At 39.1% G+C, this 20,260-nt stretch overlaps 1 protein-coding gene across 2 annotated transcripts in view; it reads left to right on the top strand.

Annotated features, from left to right (window-relative positions):
* Nucleotides 1–15,558: 15,558 nt before the first annotated feature.
* Nucleotides 15,559–20,260, top strand: part of LOC131461224 (cadherin-22-like) — a 145,224-nt gene continuing 140,522 nt past the window's right edge. For both annotated transcript variants that reach the window (XM_058632307.1, XM_058632306.1), the window contains exon 1: nucleotides 15,559–15,901. The gene's annotated coding sequence lies outside the window, so the exon portion shown is untranslated. The remainder of the gene's footprint in view (nucleotides 15,902–20,260) is intronic.

Below are 20,260 nucleotides of genomic sequence, written 5' to 3'. Positions count from 1 at the left end.
GATGCAGCAGGATTTGACAGTATTCTGTTCAGCCCAGTGTGATTCAAAGCAACGTGGTGCAATTTAGGCTAAATAAGTAAATTAAAGGTGCCATTTTCACTCCACACTCTGTACCTCAGTAAGCTTCTCATCCATGCTGTTTCTTTTTCACTTCTGAAAACACTTGGTTCTCACAGAGGCCTTTTTTTTTTTCTTTACAAGTCCTTTGTAGTGCGAAAAAAAAGCTGTCTCTGAAAAAAGATGAAATGATATGAGGCCTGGACTTTGCCTTCAGATCAGCTTTAAATCTGTCTGTCTATCTGTATCTTTGTAGTGTAGTGCTTACATATAATAAGCATACACACAGAAGTGTAAACAGTCAATGCAGTCTGTGACTGTAACCTTCTGTGTTTTTCAGTGTGCGAATGCAATCCATCGTAAGCCACTGTGGTACACTGACACATTGAGTTTAATAAATGAACTGTCAATTGCTGTATAACCCACATGCAATGTGACATAATATATGTCATGTAGACTGGAGGGTGTTTTTTTTTTTTTGTCCGTGAATATATATAGGGAAGAGAGGGGATGCAGGTATGGTGACTGAAATATGACTTGAAATGAATAAAAAATAACATGGTTTAGTCTGATCCTGCAGTTTGAACTGGACGTACTGAGATGGGCCATTTTTGACCTAGTTCTTTGTGCATGTTCTTGACCTAATGCATGCAAAAAAACAAATGTTTGTTTCATATTTTGCACATTTGCTGTAATTTTATCCGTAGCCGCATAATCAATCAAATAATCCCTGCAATGCCATTTTGCAAAATTAACAAATGTTAGACCGTAAGTGTTTCAGTATTGAACCTAATTTAGTGAAATTGACCTGCAATACATTCAGAAGGAAAGCTCAACCAAACGGTCCTGACAATGTTTGCTTTGTGGCCACAGCTGCATTCTTTCAGTTTAGGAATCTTACGTAACCAAATAAAGATTTATAAATGAGTTGACCATTTTGTCTTGTGCTATTTCTTTCTATCATGTCTGTGGAGGATGCAGCAGTCATTTGTTTTTATCTGAGGAACAGAAAGGTCACAGATGTATTATTGTCAGGTCCCTTGTCAAAATGCTCCCGCAGGTTGTCATGACACCAGATGCTAAATACAAATCGCAGACTTGCTTTGACTATTTTCTGAAGTATGATGGTGTAGCACAGTATTGTAGCCCACACACTGTATATGAGCATCAGCAATGGATCACATATCCACCATGCTTGTCCTCATTGTAAATTGGTGTTGGCCACTGGTTGGCTTGGACTGCAGCTAATTTCAGGTCATCACATACATTAGATTTCCACACTGGTGTTCAAGGTCAACAAGATTAATAACTATTAAACAACTGGAATTCATATAGTAGAAATTAACCTATACAATGGTCTATATTGGTATCTGTTCAATACTGGTCAAAAATCACTCGAACGGATATTGGGAAAAGTAAAATCCATAAACTCTAAATATAGTGTAAATAACCACAGGCAACATGCTGATGGAGCATTATGTATTTGCAGAGGCTGGTTATAGATAAGTAAGTATCGGACGTAAAAAAAAAAAAAATGTTATTGTGCCATCCTTAATAATAATGTACTGCAATCTCAACTAATTTCTCTTTACAACTGGTCAAAGACAGTGATTCCTTTTAAAATGAATTTGTGTTTCATATGGTGTTCAATAATAATCAGCCTAAAGCTCCAAATCAACCATTTAGTCCACCTGCTTATTGAGCTGTTGTTGTTGTTGTTGTTGTTGTTGTTTTTGACTGTGAAAAAAAAAGCATTTAATATTTTAAATATTTATTTAAATATATTTAAATATTACAGGCAAATGACCATACACTGCTCATTTCACATGTCGAAACTGTAAATTGTGTTACTATCTAAAACTTTATGTCTCAAGGACAGAGATATTTATCTCTTATGAAAGAGAATACACATACTGTTACATTCACACACATACACACACCTAAAGATCCCCTGCTGACATTCTCCAAAGCCAGTACCAATCTTTTGAGAAACACACCTTGAGTCTACAGCTCTGCACAGCTCTGCTCCTCTCAGGCTGCTAATCTGAAAGTTACACCCTGGATTGGCCCGGGTAAGCCTACAGTAAACACCCTGAGGCTATTGGAAATACACAAGGGCACCTGAAAACAACCTCTGGAGGAAATATCCCAATGTGACACCTTTTATTCTGGTTCATCTACCGCTGGGCATGCAGAGTCACAGGTCTCTTCACTCCTGCTGGGGTGCAGAGGCCAGAAACAACTCACCCAAGACAGGGACAATTCCCTTGACCGTCTGGCATTTGAAGCAGAGCATAGTCTTTCACTGGGGGGAAAAAAAGAAGAAGAGGAAAAAAAAAAACTTTGTATATAGAAAGACTCTTTTGATCAAAAGCCCCCAGAAATCTAACACTATCCAAAAATATGTGAATAGCTTTGAACACCCTAATGTTTTGATGCATGGCCCGAGGTTCTAGAAAATCAAAGTACTATACAACACGTCGGATGATCACCACTGTTGATTCAGCTCTGCTGGTAAACCAACAAAATGCACATCTAATATGCAGCCCGTGTCCCTTTCAGACATTTTGCACACCTGCAGGTCGAGCAGAATTTATTTATTCATATCTCTGTGAAATGCATGGGGAGCATTCAGCTACTGAGGTTACTAAACAAAGGTCTTGCAAGGTTGCCCGGTGACCTACATCGAGAATCAGTCACCGTGGAAAAAGTAACAGCCTACAAACGGTTCAGAGGCCTGAATTTAAAGCACTGCTTATTTAATAAAATATTGGTTCAGAATCTATAAAGCTGTGATCTGTGCTGACTGCTCAGACCACTCAATTCGACTGGGACATGGTTGGACTTTGTGTTCCAGCTTTAGAAACAAAGCCTTCTAAAACCGTCTTTAATTTCTATGGACCTCGGCATCTGCTCCAAACCTTATAAATCAGGACTTAAGCTTTTTTTTTTTTTTTTTTCAACGTGTCCTGCTGCTTTGTATTAAATCTGGGCCCTGTGTCTGCTCATTAAACGGTATATCAATGAGATGTTATGCCTCATGTAAAGCACTGTGAATTGTTCTTTTTATTTGGAGAGCACTAAATGACTAAACTCTGCCTCGCCTTGCCTTGTCAAATCCATGATATCAAATGAGATAAGCACATATTAGCTCTCACTCTCCTGTAGTTTCCTCCTAATGAAAATCTAATCCACTGCATCGGAGTGCCGAACATATACCAACAAAAGAAAATGAGAAAGTGGTTGAGCAGAATAATGTCTGGGATTAATGGCTCTTTTTTTTTTTATCGTTGATTTGATTCAGTGTTAAATATTGGGTCCGAACATATCGGGGTCCAGTAATTCCAAAAGCAGCACTTGTAAATTTTACTGTTGAAACCAATATGCACTACATTTTAACCTACTGACTGAAACTGGCATCCTTTAAGTTCCTTGTTCTTCATCCACAAATGTTTAAATAGAGCCAATTTCTCTGATTATGTCTCCCAGAGCAGCCTACACAGTCTGAAACAAGTGAGCAGCACACCTCAGTGGGGAGACAGAGAGCTTTTCAATCATTCATCAACACTAATAGGTCAGAGTTACCAACCTGACATTAGGCATACATCATCGCTCTGTCAGACACAGGTACCCAGAGAAAATGGAAGAAGAGATATAATGACGCAGCAGGAGTCTGGCTAGATAAGATTACACAGCTTCACTCCCATTCCGTGACAAACTACATACAAGAACATCTATATGGAGAACAGACACATTTCAAATAGGTTTTGAAACTGGTCCAACCAAAGAGTAGACGGGTTCAAAGTGTGACGGGCCTAACAACGTCGGCTCTGGAGGAAGACGGTTTCTGAGAACTATTTGTCTCACCGGGGTGTGCTTCAAAAAGAATGTAAACACGGAATAACATATGATCGAGCTCTCTCCTGCAGCAGTTTGGTGCTCTGCAGCATTTCTCACCTGCCGTGGTCTTCAAAGTGCCGTCCATCACTTCTTTCCTCTGTCGCCAAATCATCGCAGTGTGGCTTTGTCAAATCAAATCCAAACCGTAGGCCCATTCAAAGACGTGATATGTAACATTTGTATTATTGCACCTAAAAATGGCAAAACTAATGTGATGTGAAATGTTGTCTATATAGTGCATAGTAGTATCAATCTTTCTGAAAGCTTTTAAATCCACAGAAATACATATTTCTATTCAAGGTAACAGACCATTTCATTTTAGTCACCGTTTATGTCATTTTTATTTGTCTCTGCTATAACTTCCCGGTGAGGGGAGGAAATATTCGCATCCACTAGTTATCCATTGTTGTCTTTTGTTGTTTTTTAATTGTGTGTATTTGTCTCTAATGGATCACAACTACCCATTGCTGTGTTGCTGCATGCCGCTGAAGTGTGAGAGAAGCAATTCCCGCGATTCCACACCACCTTTCAACTTTATCAAACTAGGTCTGCCGTTGGTGTTTTGACCCTGAGCAACAGAAATAACACGGTGTGCGTTTAAATCGCTCACAATCTGCGATATACAGAATCCCTGCTGTGTTCTTATATGTCTGAGGAAGGTAAAGTGGACAGCAGCAGGTGTTTGCTTACCCAAACATTTTATATAACTCTAATATGTCTCATTCCGATGCAAACCGCAGATGGAAGATCACAGAAAGGATCCATCCCAACAGGGGACCCTTTTTTTTTTGTGGATAAAAGATTCTCTGTGTTGATGATTGGCTGAGCCCAACTAGCGTTGACATCGAGGCAGGTGCCTGTCTGTCATTAACGTTTCATAGGACTGAGTCACCACATAGTTACTCATTAATAGCTGCCCACAGGGCACAATCAGGACCTTTGCAAAGAAGGAGACGAGGGCAGCCGCAGCGAGAGGGTAGGGTGACTTGAAAATGGGGAAATGACACTTTCATATGGCTCTGGTGATAGAATATTAATGAGGCTGGACACACGTATATGCATGTGCAGTCTGTCTCTGAGCGTCATAATCTGCCTGGCAAATTTGAATTCAAACAGCGACCAATTACTGCAATTCAAAAGAAATGGCTTGAACCTCTCAGTTTAATTATAAGTATAAGTATAAGTATAAGAAGCAAGTGGAGATTTGTGAGTATACACAGTCTCTTTCCAAGCCTGATAATATCAGGTGTGTATGTGTGTGTGTGTGTGTTGTGTGCATACACAAGACTCAGGACTTAGATGTAGCTTAAATCAAAGGAAGGAGTTGTAAATCTACCCTCTAGATACTCACTAACTGCTGAACCCTAAAAAAACAACATCATAAGTCCCAAAGCCAGCGGTATGAAAACTATTTTTGTTGTTGTTGTTTATCCTGTCTATGTTCCTGAATCTGCAACGCTGGGTGTTTTCTAATTCTTAAAAATAATCAAATAAAATCTGTGTTTGTCTTATTTAAGAAAAAAAAGAAGCTCAACACTCACCTTACGTAATGTAAACACGGTGTAATAAAGACACAGAGAGTTGAGAGTTGAGAGTGTTTTAGGAATAAACACAGCATAGGTATTAGAGCTGAAGGAGAAGCACATAAAAGCCTCTTCTGTTCCGAGCCTGAGATCCGTGAAGGGTAAAAACATGTTAGGCAGCTAGAGTGCAATAAAGACATCTGTAAGTATGCACATGTCGACTTTCTAATGGCAGGGGCAGCAAGGTCGGCGTAACCCTGTGTTTGTTTCTTATTTATTTATATGTATAACCAGAAGTTGAAGGTGACATAGACCGGAAGCTCCAATTAACGCTGCGTTTGTGTGTGTATCTGCGTCATTACCTCGTTTATGAAACCCTAAAGTTTCAGAACAAACAGTTCAGCCACTGCTGAGAAAATAGTGTTGTATTGTTTTCCTGGGCTCTGCGAAGCGGATCGACACTTCCTTAATTTGATGTCGTCATCAGAAATCCTCACCACCGTAGCGCCTCCCGGTGCGGGCACTAGTCCGGGCACATCCGGTTGCGTACATTCAACCGCAGAAGAAGAAGAAGAACTAGTCTTGTTGTAGCTGCTGAGATGCAGAGCATCCGCCGTGCCAGAGGGGGAGCTGTGTATCTGAGAGCTGGCCTATCTATTACGTCACTTCCAGGTACCTGGCCAATCACAGGACAGTAGGAAAGCTCTCGTTGGCTGGCCAATCACAGCAACTGTTTGGTCTGAAACAGCGCGGCTGACAAGAGCGTCAGTGAGGAGATATTTTGATCGGCTCGTTTGCAGAGATTAGGAGGTTTTTAATCATGAAAACAAGTTAATATATGTAAGTAGACCTCCATAACTAACATATATGTGTGATACAAGCATTCTATGTCGCCTTTAACACATCCTCGTCCTGTGTAGCTGGTAAGAATGAGGGCAAGGTTTTCTTCTCTACCTTCTGTTGGAGGAAACATCTGGCTCTGTAGCTGCAGAATGCTCCACAATATGTCAGCTAGACAAAGCCAAGAATGCTTAGGAATTATTTATCACTTTGATTACTGGTTGCACCTCTCTATGCCAAGGTTGTAGCGTGGCCCCATGAAGATGGAAATGTTTTATTTATTTATTTATTTATCTAACTCGTTAAGTATTGATCTCTGATGATAGGGTTGCCATCTTGGTTTGGACAGCTAACAGGCCAAGGGTCTTCGAGAGATTTCTTATTAACAGTAGCTGCCTGAACATGGGAATTAAAACAGGTTATGGGCTGCACGCTGATCGTCAATCATACTCAGGATTTCCAATAAAGGTTTGAGCAATATATGAGTTATTTTAGCAAAAATATTAGTGACAATGAAGTCGGGGATTGCATGCTCAACTTTCTGTGTCGTGGTTGTCACGCGCACCAATGAGGGCCTGTGAGTTTGCTTTGCGTGTCATCTGTGTGTTCATGTGAGCATCATGTTCAGTTCTTTATGTGAGTGTTTTAGTTGTTTGTCATCCACCGTCAGTTGTGTTAGTTAGTTTTAGTTCAGTGTCACTTCCTGTTTTATTTTGTGTTAGTTAGTTTTAGTTCAGTGTCACTTCCTGTTTTATTTTGGTAAGGGGTTTCTCCACTTCCTGTGAGCACCTTGTCTGTCTTGTTCTGTGTCGCCTTGATTTCCTGATTGTGTTCACCTGGTGATCATTACCCTGTACAAACGACCCTGTTATTAAAAAGATATAACAAAGATATAAAGATATAACAAAAGATATAACATCATCAGATAGATGGTTTTAAAAATGTCCTCTTCTTCGCACAACCCGGGTAGAATATAATGCAATCCCTGTTCTGCTGAAACCATGCAGCCATCACATTTTGAGCAGGCTACAGACATAATGCTGGAGAAATGTCATGTGCACAGCTCACCTGAAAAGGACAATGTTGTTTCAGTGCACCTTTCTTCAGATTAGACCCCCTCATAAGAGTGCAATTATTTCAAGAGAAAATCCTTTCGACAAGAAAAAAAACACAATGTTCCTGGTTAACATTTCATTTGACATATTATGAGGCTAATGACAGAGTAGTTCTAAAAATGATGATTTTAAAATAAATTAGATCTCATTTAAATCTCTCCATTAAATGTGTAGCCACACTGTGAGGTCCTCTCTCAATCGATATTTTTTTCTTTCTATCAGTTCCAGGCGAGTGAGCATGGCAGTGGCACACGATTAGACTATTACAAAAGCAAATCAGTTGGCAGAATTAATGTTCTTGAAAAATATGAGTCTCGCTAAAGGGAATTAATAACTATTGCCAACCATGTCGACGCTGAATTTTCAGCACCAGCACTTGGTCAGAAATCTGTCTGTTTTGATGATGGCTGGATACGGTTTATCATGAGAAAGTTTCTCTTTAGTGGGCATCAAAATGAGGGTAAGTGTCCCAACAAACTCTCTGGAAGTCTATTAAGCATGTTTTTTGCCTGAGGGAAAAAAACAGCAATATTCCAGTGCAAATTTATTCTTTCAGATATAATTTACAAATCAGGATATGACAGTTTCCTCCGACCTGTTCTCATTCCTAGAGCAATATATACTGCCACTCTGTCATGTCCCCTGGCGTCGCCTGGCAGACGCACAAACTACCCTTCCACGTCTGAAAGAGATGCACCGGGCTTTCAATTGACTCTAATGTAAACCCACCGGTGCCGCATTTAGACACTTAGAGCAGAGCAGTGGTAAAATAAAAGTCAGTATGAGGTTAAGGTTAGGGCCAAGGCCAAGTTAGGGTTAATATAAATATTCAGGTTATGCTTAGAGTGATGACCCCAGGCCATGTGACTGAACTTGCAGGCTGAATTTCATTGTACAGGGAAATGTGTTTCTTTAGTGTGCATATGACAATAAACACTTTGAATCTTGAATCACAGAACACATAATTAAAATGTAGCTTTTGAAATCAGCTTTACTCCTTGTTGTTATTGTCGTGTGGGGGAATTTGTGGGCATGCATGTGAACCGTAAACAATTTATGTACTTGATCAAGAATGAAAAATGTCTTTATCCTCTATCTACACAAGACAGGGGGTGATCAAGCATAGTGATGTTTTGGGAGATTAAAAGCTTGTGAATTCATCAGTGCGCAGCGGAGAGCAGTGTGTATAAAGTGACTTGAATGGCACAGACATAGACACAAAGTGTGTGGTTAAGAAACATCTTAACCACACACAGAAGTTGTTTGCTGTGGCAGTGTAATCTGGGATTTAATTCAGAATCTTTATTCAGCTCATAAGCACTGAAATGTGATATGGGTGTTGAAAACACGTTTGAAAAAAGAACCATGTTTGCCGTTAAGGTGACAAAAGGTGCTGTAAATATTGAGCGGGGCTTTATTTTTTTCTTAAAGCACCGGTTAATTTAATCCCAAACACAATCATTTTTTCTAAATGCAACAGCAGGTCTAAATAAATAAACTCTTCTTGCATAGTATTGCGAGAATCACCTCAAGCTCAGAGGCAGTTTTGCTGGTGTAATCACTTGAGTTCATTTTGTCGTCGAGAACAGTTTTAACTGAAGAATATGTTAGAAACTGGCAGACATTTAGACTCTTTTAGGCGAAACACAGTTCTCGAGACACACAAGGTTGGGCACAACGTTAACAGCAAAATGAACAAGTGTGTGCGAGAATAAATGTGGTAGAAAAAGCATTATTTCCATTAAAAAAGATACAAGGTAGAGGTTAGTCGAATGTGTAAACATCACAGCTGTGTCACCTGATGAGAAACAGATGCATGAATGATTTGAACGGAGGCGAAAGAGCTGGTGGTCACACACAGTCAGCTCCAGAGTCGGCTGCACACGTCCTTTACATCAAAATTAGCAGGAGGCAAATCTACAATAAATGATACACTGCTCTTCCATTAAGGAGTTTGTCTGTAAATTTCCCTCCGGTGGGTCCTGTTTGTCACAAATCAATCACGACAACACACGTATCTTTCACTTAAGGTCCTTTAGATCGCTGCTCGATTGCGGCGTCATTACATTGCACTGCTGTGGAAGAAGAAGTCAGTGCATTTACTCAGGTGTCATGTTTCCAGCGCTGCCAATTAGAGCTGATGAATGTTTCCCTGACAGACTGACTGATCCGTTCCTGTTCCAGATGCAAGTGGGCGTTAATGTGCTTTTTGACCAGAGGAAAGAGGGCTGAAGATATAGGGAGTTAAAATCTATACTCCCAACAGAATAAGGCTTTCGTTATTCTGCAGTTCTCCTCGTTGTCTACGGCTTTATCCTTCACGGTGGTTGTGTAGTTGGAGCTAATCATACACCCTGGATAGGTCACCAGTCCATTGCAGGGCCACCAGTCACTCCAGTTAACCTAATCAACAAACAGTATGTTTTTGCACTGTGGGAGGAAGTGGACATGGGGAGAAAATGCACACTGCCCTGGTTGAACCCTGAATCACAGGTGACCTTCTTGCTGTGAGGCAACAATGCTTGCCCCTTCCTGCCATGTGTCCTTGCAGTTTTTTTATATAAAGCAGAAATGCAGTTCTGTTATGGCCTTTGTTAGCCACACAATAGAACGTGCATATAGTCGGTGATGGTGAACAATTACAGCAGTGGAACATGTGTATGTATGTGGAGCATCCACGGAACATACAGTGAACTGCAACACTCCTGTTTGTTCCAGTCATTTGTTATTGTCAGTTTGTGACTGTAAGACAAATGTAGTCCAGCCAGCTTTCTCTTAAGTGTAAATTGATGTACACGTGCAATAAGACATGTTAACTGCATTTGTTTAAACATTTAAAAAGAAAAGATGATGGGGGCATATTCACAGAAAATATGCTATAATAAAAACATTGTCTATGAAACCGAAAGCAACTTGTCTCCTTATTTCTAGCAGAGTGTTTAAAAAATACAGAATAATCGGTCCTGTGGGTCTTATCTTACCTGTGGAGAAAATAATTGAGGTCAGACAGTGTAGTGCAGTCAACGTTCCACTTCTGCAAGTGTCCTCGCTGCTTCTAACTTCAAACACTAACTATCAGACTGCAAAACACAGAGAAAAAAGTACTGTACCTGAGGTCAAACACATTAACCAAATAGGAACATTACTATGCAAGCTGCATAGGTAACTAATGTTTAGGCTTTAGGGATACTACACGGCTTTCTGATTAAATGTGCTCATGCGATGCATCCTCGTTTCTATAATACAGATGAGGACTTATAGTTCATAAAGATCCAACTCCATCCTCTTGCTGTTACTGTAGACAGCACGAGTGGGACATGCAAATTTGCATTCAACAGTGGCACATATTGTCGTATGCTTAAGTTCACCCGATCAAAAAAATGTCCTGTGCCGAGATAAAACGATGACACATACAGTCCCGTCAAAGCAAACCTGGTCTACTTAGTTCTCCCCTCACTCGTGGGAGTTATTCGTCTCTTGTGTTTTTTCACAATAGCTATTTTATATTTCCTGGATCCAGACACCTAACTGTAGAAAGATTTAATGACTACATTTACATACTTGCAGTCTGTATTGATCCGCCTGGGATCCTACGTGGTCAGCAGATTCTGAATCACGACCATCAACATTAATGTCATAACATGCCAGTTTTAGAGACAGGCCTGTAATAGCGCCACAAACAACTTTAATAGCACACTTAGCTTTTAGCTATTGTGCATACAAAACAGCCTACGCGGTGTTGTCACCAGCTCACAAGACGTTATACGAGAATCCTCTACTTCAGCATGAGGATTTTTACTTGTCGTGTTGCCGGACATAATTTACAAATTTAACAAGGATTACGGGAAGCAAAACGTCCACTGGTGTTTGTCATTGTGAATTTTTGCTTCTTTTGAAGTAGATTTTCTTTTCTTACCCCATAAAAATTTAAATACGTTATGGAGCCGAGCTTCCCTTAAAGCTTGAGGAAAATCAAATTAATCACTTCACTGTGAGAATTAGAGTTTATGGCAAAGCCAATAGAGGTGAACCATGTCTGTAATTGCCATATAATACTGAAGCATGACTTTCTTGGAAGTGAAATGTGAAAACTGTCTTGCCATCGTTTTCTCTCATATATGTGATTTCATGCAAATGTTCTAAACCCCTGAAAAAAGAGGTAATGGCTCAGTTTGTAAATGAGTTTTTTTCAGCTGCGTTTCACTATTAGAGATGGGAGGTGGCCAGTAACTGTAGTGCTTTAACACCACACAGGGAACTCTTAATTGTACAAATTGTATTCAAAATATTTGCTCCAGAAGCACTGCAAATGCAATCTGTTTGTTGGAAGAAATGTAATAATGTTTTGGTCTTGACTGTAGAAAAAATGTATAGTTATACCTTAACATTAAGTGCTCACATGGCATGAGTCTGTGCCGCAGGTGCATCCATGGTCATTTGCTGTGGGAATAATACACAACTCTGTATATGGGCAACCTGGGGGCGTGTGTGTTTATAGGTCACATATTCAGGCTTTAAGACATGTGTTGATTTTGTGTTGATGAGTCAAAGGTATGATTCATTTTATATTGCATTTTCAGTGGTGATATAAAGTAGCAATAATTGTGCACAAGTCACAAAATAGAGCGTTTTTTTTTATCTTTTCTTTTTGAAGAGAGAACCTCGACTAAGTTGATGACGACGACGACAAAAAAAAAAAAAAAAAAAAAAAACCCTATACGACTACCACTTCATAGTTTGGTTTACTTGAAGCTCTTACTTACTTCTAGCTCTTATTTGTACCCAAATGTTTAAATGCACTTATTGTAAGTCGCTTTGGATAAAAGCGTCTGCTAAATGACATGTAATGTAATGTAATATTTATAAAATTGAGCCAAGTGAACTTTGAACTGTGACAAATTTCACAATTTTACTTTTGCTCAGGTGTGTTTATGTAGTTGATGAAAATGAATAAAATGTTTCATCAGATTGCCTATATATAGGCTGTGCTGGAAAAAAAGGATATAAGACACTCTATATTGCACAGCCTCTGTATATACTGTATGTTTAAATTATAGTAATGGAAAATAGCAGCTGAAATGCTCTGAGTTCTAAGGGTTAAAGCCATTTAAAATGTTTTTAAATTGTCTCCTTCTTCTTGCTTCTTCTTAAAAAGTATTGACAGTGAATTCTGTGGAATAGTTTGTCCCTGAATAGACGAGGGACTAGAACATGATCTCTTTCTGCTTTTGTGTAATATAAACAAACTCATCTAATGGAGTAAGTGTCAATAATGGAAACATTAAGCTACCACGATACATTTGTGATTTTGCTCAATTCCATTAAAGCCATTATTGAGTGGGAAAATGTACTTAAAATTGTGTGAATATTGTGACATATCCCTGGAATAAGGTTATGCACTGTTTTGGTTTCAAGGTTTATATTTAAAAGTGTTATATAAATCAATAAAATAGCAGCATGTATAAAACATATTGTAATCCCTGTGTCTTCTGTGTATTTGTCATGTACCTTTTTCTTGGGGACATCCCCGCATAGTGTTTAGTCAGACATTTTTATAAAATCTCTCCATCCCTCCTTTGGTCAATCTATCAGGTTGCCCGCTTGTGTCAGACTGTCATGTGGAAGCGGACTCGTGAATGACTGATGACCGTCTGAGGTGAGTAAAGAAGGAGGTGCTGCCAAGACAAACCCCTCTGTGGCAAAGGCAGTAGTCGTGCGCGTCAATCAGAGCTAACCACGACCTTGTGTCAAATTAAACTGCTCCTCTGCTGCAACAGAGGACAATGCAGCGGAGGTCCCGCTACCACAATGGTCAACAAGGAGGAGCTTTTTTTGGTTTCTTACACTTGACTTCACACTGGTCCATGATCCTTCCCAAACCACATTATTTCACAAATTACAAACGTTTTAGATTTCCCTCCCACATATCTGCCTCCCCTCTACCAATATATTCACTGGTAGATTGAAAATTTAAATTATAGCTTTAGGCCATTGACAGCAGTAATTGGCTGTCATAATTATACATTCAGCTGTTACACAAGAAAACGTGTTGGTTAGCCTGCACAAGATCACCTTGTTTCATACTATACACTATTATTTTGTCCAACCCCCAAGAGTTTGAGACACATGACCTAAGCCTGAATATATAAGTACACCATGACAGATATTATCACTTTTCTTTGTTCAAATTGACATTATTTATTTTACCGTTATTCTCTTTTTTATTGATTTTCAACAGGAAAAAATACAACATACATACTTACTTACTTACATGCCAAACCCAAACAGAACAATACCACACATCAAGACACAAGTAATGCAGAACAGAGACAACAAAAATTAGAGGGAAAAAACACAGACAGAGCAATATATACATACACATGAATGTCAACATAGGCTAATACATCAAATTAAAAGAAAGGGTGCAGCTCCTCACTATACCAGGTTACATTACAGTACACATAAACATAGCAACAACACTGATAATGGTTTCTAGCTTAACCTAAAAATAGATGCAAATGATTGAAACTGGGATACACAGACTTAGGACTTTGCTTTGGTGCACACCCATTTTCGGAGTCGGAGCCTGTAGTTTGAATATTTATTTGTACATTTTGTATGTTTTGTGATTGTACATTTTCTATAACTACAAACCTGCAAAGCTGTTCTTGCCTGCAGGGCTGTGATGTTATCATGGTGACAAGGTCTGTCACAAACAAACAGTCAATGAAAGCACATTACTCACACCTGCCTCACAGTTAGTTCCCACCACTGCATGTGTCTTCAGGATATTCTGCCACAATGTCACACACACTTGCTTCACTATTCCCTAAGAGATGCTCATTGACATAATGTGTTCCCTTTTACCTTACAAGAACCTTAAATGTTGCGATCCTACAGCATCTGAGATTCTTTATGATTCTCCTCATGGTATATGTGTCCCTCATGTGCAAATGCCTAACTGTACTTTCGCACAGAGACAATATAAGGATGTGGTAGAATATTGCATCTGTTTCTATTTATGAGCTATGGATCTACAGTAGAATTGTGCTATGAACACAAAATGCTGATATTTCCTCGGCACACAATCTTAGGCTCTCAGTGCAATAGGCTGGCGTGCAATAAATTGCCTCCGCGTTATGAACAAGCCCTCCCCTTCACACTCACATACACAATGTAATGCAATGCCTCAGTAATATTATATGACTAAAGAAACTGTCTTTGGAAAAATAACTGGATTTTACCCCCACTATAATGTCTCTTAGGGCGTGGAGAAAGATTAATGTGGTAAATATGAAAGACTATTTTTAGGTCTCCTGGACTGGTTAGTATTGAGTCAGACTTTGATCACATTTAATTCTCACTGACTGTAAGACTTTATGACTGCATGTGATGTTGTGCCCCAGTGTTGTTTATCTGACGTAAAAGAACAGCAGTGAGAGAATCTTGTAAATAGTTTCAACTGGCAGGATATCTTGTGCTGGGACGATGAGACAGGTGGTTGTGTGCCAAGTGGTATGTAACAGACATCACTAGTCAATTCTTGTTTGGTGGATAGGTGATTCATTGCTATGTTGTGACTAATTTAACGCAATATCGCGTTCAAATAATGTGTAGTTTCACCAAATAATTCGTAGTTTCATATTTGTTTATGTATTAGATGCAGACCCTTGTGTGTGCAGTTGATCGATCTGCTAGTAATGCCTTGGGGATCCAGTAGCTGGACGGCGCACCTCTACGTCACTCAATACTAACAGGTGAAGGCAACTTCTTTGACTAACTTTGACTTAACTAGCGCACATAAACACTTTCAATAACATGTATTTTCAGTAGTCTCCGCTTTATAATAGTTATTTAGCAGAAATGGGAGATATGTTTGATTGAGTTTTATTGTTTGAGTGGTTGCAAAGTTCACAGCTAATGTATTATGCTATGTAAGCTAGCGGCTGCGACAGAGAGCCTGCGTGCATTTCATATATAAGCTGAGCTGAAACTAACGGTTATTTTCACAAGCGATTCATCTGTCGATTATTTTCACGAGTAGTCGTTTGGTCCATAAAATGTCAGAAAACGTTAAAAATGTTGATCAGTGGTTGTCAAACCTGGAAATTATCTCAAATGTCTTGTTTTGTCCACAAACCAAAATGATCCAGTTTTTTTTTAATCTTTTTGTCTAATCATTTAGACAAAAATTTAAAGAAAAGATACAGAATAGTTGCTGTGTTGAAAGACATCGATATATATGTCGTAAAAATTGAGAAACTGGATATATCTCATCCCTATAATGCACTGGAATGTTTGTTTTACAAGTTTGGAAAAAGCCAGAGAGGACAATATTCTGGACCTTCAACTTCCCAATTAACTTCCATTCATCTTACTCCAGAGAGTCACTGAAGGTTTACAAGAGCCTGGAGGGAAACAAACAGACGTAATGTGGCTTTGTGACAGACATTCAACTCAGGATGGGTAAGTGTCATGTCAACATAACAGTAGGAATGTGCAGTGTAATGTAAATAATTGCTGTGTTAACATTGCTGTGCACACTTGTATGTCAGTTAAACTGAGTCCATTATTTACAGAGAGTTAGTTGCCCCTCATCTTCTGCTCGCTGTGAGCACGTTTCATAGCAATAGAATATTCTCCCGTGAGCCTGTCTTCAACTGTTGTGGCATCCTGGGGCACAATTTATTGATTTATGTGTCTAGTATATATGCCTATAGAGGTGAATGGTGTAGTATCCTGCCAGGGGGCGCTAACTTGGTTGTGTGACGTTAGGAACCGGAGCTTGTTTCTTCATTTCGGTTGGTTTAGTTTAGGGCAGGTCAAGTTTTCAACAATTTTAGGTAAAGGTAACTGAGGAAGTCAAGTCAAGTTTTATTCATAGAGCCAAACATCACACCTCGAAGGGCTTTATAGTCTGTACAGCAAGTTACACCCTCTATCCTTAGACCCTCACATAGAGTGAGGAAAAACTCCACAAAAGCCCTTTTTACAGGGAAGAGGAAGAAACTTTTTTGAGAAAAGAAGAAGGGTTTTTGAAAGAATAACTAATTTTACAAACTTTATAGATGCCAGTATGTCTATCCTAAACCCAGAACTCTCACTTGAACTACATTGTAGGGGGTGACTGTAAGCAGGAGGTAGCTTCTTGAAATACCCATGGTAAAACACAAATGATGCACTATTGATTTAGGCCTCTGTTCGTCCTCTCTGATTTCTCAAAAGTGTGAAGGGTATGTCTGGCAGCTGTGTTGATTTTTAAACTAGAGCCTGCAGCTCACTTTGACACAGCTAAAAAATACTACAGTACCCCTATAGATAGAATCTGGAAGTAGAGCTAGACTAAGGAGCTGCACTGAAGCTCCAGGTTGCATTTGCTCCACTTTGTATGAGCTTCAGTGTCTTGTTTTAATCTCTTATGTGATCTAAGATATTTATTAATGTGTCTGCAGCCCTGATTTAATTTGACCTCCAGGGCTAAATTTACTTTGTGGCTAATGTGCGACTGAATGTCTTATCTACTTCACAAGCTCAAAGGTTACGGCTAATGGTGAATATGCAGTCCCATGACTTGATCGGAAATATTTAATTGTAAATTCTTTTTTTAGCTTAAGTACGTAAGAATTCAGTATCGGTTAAGATAAGTGCTCAGTGATTTGGAAACGCTATTCATAATGTGTGTTGTTTTAATGTATTTTTTTATCCAATATGAAAACTTGCCTGCAGGGATAAATAAAGTTTATTGGATTGAATTAAATTTAAGTGAAATGGCCCTGGCAATGGCTGGTGTGCACACTCAATGAGTCAAGGCCCTCCTAATTTGACACACAGCACAGCTAGATCTTTTTTAAAAACAATGATCTAGTTGGTGCATATGGCTGCGTTGTATGTGTTGTAAGGGAACAATACTGCTTTTAGACATTTAGGTCCCTCACCTCCCTTGCTGACATATCATTTTTTTCAGCTTCTTTGAGTAATTTTTAAAAAGGGCGCTATAAAGAGAATGCGATACAGGATGTCAATTTTTAAATTTTGCTTCTGGACTTCATTGTCAACATGTGGCTACCCGGAGGAAGCACACAGGGGTGGATAAAGAAGTCACTGTGTGTTACTGTAAGACTCTGCGGGTGGCTTCTGATGACATCAGAAAAAAATTCTGTTTGGTGGAGTGAGGTTGTATTTCATAAGGATGATATGGGATCTGCTTTAATTTAACTCATGTCTGCAGTGCTCCATTTGGGAATTGTAATGATATGGGAGCAGCTGTAGGAGTTGTCCATGGTGCTGATTTTGGATCAAGTTCTGAAGCAGCTCCATCACCCCATTTTCTAATTTGAATATGAAAAGTCTTCCAAAGAGATGATTTGGAACTGGATTTCAAGCAGGTCCACCTGACAGTCTCCTGATTTTGTATCAGTTTTGAAACTTTGTTTCACTTTCTCCATGTGAAAATGATTTTACAGATATGGGAGCAGCTTTGAAGCAGCTCTGTCATACATAGTTTTATGTGGGAAATGTCCTTCGTTTTGATTTTGGATCCGTTTTAAAGCCTACTGTCTTCATATTTGAAAATGAGGAGCTGTCCATGGTGCTGATTTTGAATTGGCCTGCAAGCAGCTCTTGCCTTCAGCCTACTGTTTTTAGAAGGAGAACTTGCCTATTGAGCTGACTTGGGATCAGCTCTTTAACTACAGTTTCTGACACAGCTGTTGCTAAATGATCACACACGGAATTAACTTTCCATTTATATAAGGTAATCTACATAGTGCTGATTTGGGATCAGCTTTGAAGCAGCTATGCTTCACAGTCTCTGGCAGCCTGCTGTTTGGGAATTGACTGTACTGTCCATGCTTTTTCCTCTTTCCATTTTGTAAATGGAGTTGTCCATAGCACAGATTTGGGCACAGTGCCACCAACAGCAGCTCTCAGAATTTTCAACCTACCTGCTGTTATAAAATACTGTGAAAGTGAAAATATTGCAAATATACAGTAGTTTCTCATTTCTGTACATATAATCATACCAAGTTAATTTACATTACATAGATTCAATAAAGTCTGGTAAATATACAGTGGAGTGATGGTGATTACTGTTGGCTGTAGGACTGTGAGCAGCATAGAAACATGGTAACAACTTAACAAATATATTCAGTGTGTCCCCTTTTGCTTTAACTGCTTTGACTGCATACACACACAATGACATGGCACAGACTTCACATTTTTGTGAAAAAACTGATGACAACAATGTCCCTAAGAGCTTCTTGTGATACCATAGACTCCTTGGCTTTTTAATCTTTAAGTGCCCCAATAAATGTAAAAAAAAAATAAAAAAAAAAAATAGTTGTTTCAAAACCTTGAGTGTGTTTGGGGTCAATATCCTGTTGTATAATCCTTCTGGTATACCTCTCCCTCTGGAGAGTTATACTTCTACTTGTTCAGGGTCAATTTGGGGCAGCTGTCAAACACTAGAATGGGCTGAATGAAATAATTCCACCACCACATTTCACTATTGGATTGATCGACTGCATCTTTGTTTTTTCTCCTGTTTGTCTCCCCACCACGTACATAGTAATGTTTCTGCCATAAATCTTAAACCTGGATTTATCAGTAAAGTGTGAAATGTGGGTATTTTTTTTTTTAGCTTACTCAAAGTGGTTGACATTTTTCCTTGTTTAAGTTGCGCTTTCTATTTTTTTCTCTTAAAAAAATTCTGTATCTGTGATGACGTTGATTTCAAACAGCTCCAGTATTATAGTCACCTTTACTCTGCCTTGTTGGGCTTTTAATACATTTGAAATACATTCCACAATGTGCCAAGTCAGGAACCTTTCGTCTTTCTATGATTCAACAATGGGAAAGTCTGTCTTTGCAATAATAGAAAACAATCTAACGTCTGACACTTTCACTTAGTTGTAATGTCATTTTTCGCACAATCACAGGGCTGCTTGGTAAGCACTGATGCGCTGGAAACTTGAGGCGCAGCCGTTTTTTATAACAGGTGAACACCGGCTGCTAGAATTGGCCACTGATATGGAGATAAAATCCACTTAATCTGAACACATGCCACAGCACAAAGATACAGTTCAAGAAAACAAAATAAATAATGGTCAGTACTCTACTCTACTTTATTTCCCAACAAAGAATAACTTGTGTTTTAAGACAAACATTTTCAGTTTTTGTCATTAGAGATTTGTAATACTATGTAGGACTTTTAAACCCCACTGCAGAAGAACACATATTTATTGGGACAAAATAGATTGCTTGTGTGACATTTGACATGTGCCTTCCTGTATTGTCAGTTTGCACATGGGTGGCTGTGTGCAGTTGTGGTGGAGTGTCCAGGTAACAGTAGCACTACAACCTATCTTAACTCTGTCTCTTTCTCTCTCACCCTCTCTCCACCCTGTATTGATCTCTTGCTGGTTGTGTCCTACAGTACTATATCTACAGATATTTATGTTCGTAGATGCTGGTCTCCGGTTCCCATTATGGACTTGAGCAATAGGCAAAGGCATTGTTTCAACACCTCGCTGCTAAGGAAAAATGTAATATTAAAAAGACATGCCCTTAGTCAGCACTTCCCACCCCCCAAGAGCTGGCTATGTAAAATGACCAGGGACAACATGTAAGCAAATATACAGAGGCAGGGTGCGATGGTTGAGCTAAACACGGAAAAAGATCATGTGACATTTGTTATGTGATGTGCACATCACCTTAATTCCATGCTTTATGACACACACACAAAGAAAAAAAATCATGAAATCAGACAAGCAACATTGATAAAGCACAGTAGGACAAAACTTAATGCTGGGGATTCAACAATTGTCT

This window comes from Solea solea, chromosome 6 (genome assembly GCF_958295425.1).
Source record: "Solea solea chromosome 6, fSolSol10.1, whole genome shotgun sequence".
NCBI lineage: Eukaryota > Metazoa > Chordata > Actinopteri > Pleuronectiformes > Soleidae > Solea > Solea solea.
This window is presented reverse-complemented; position numbering and strand designations above follow the sequence as displayed.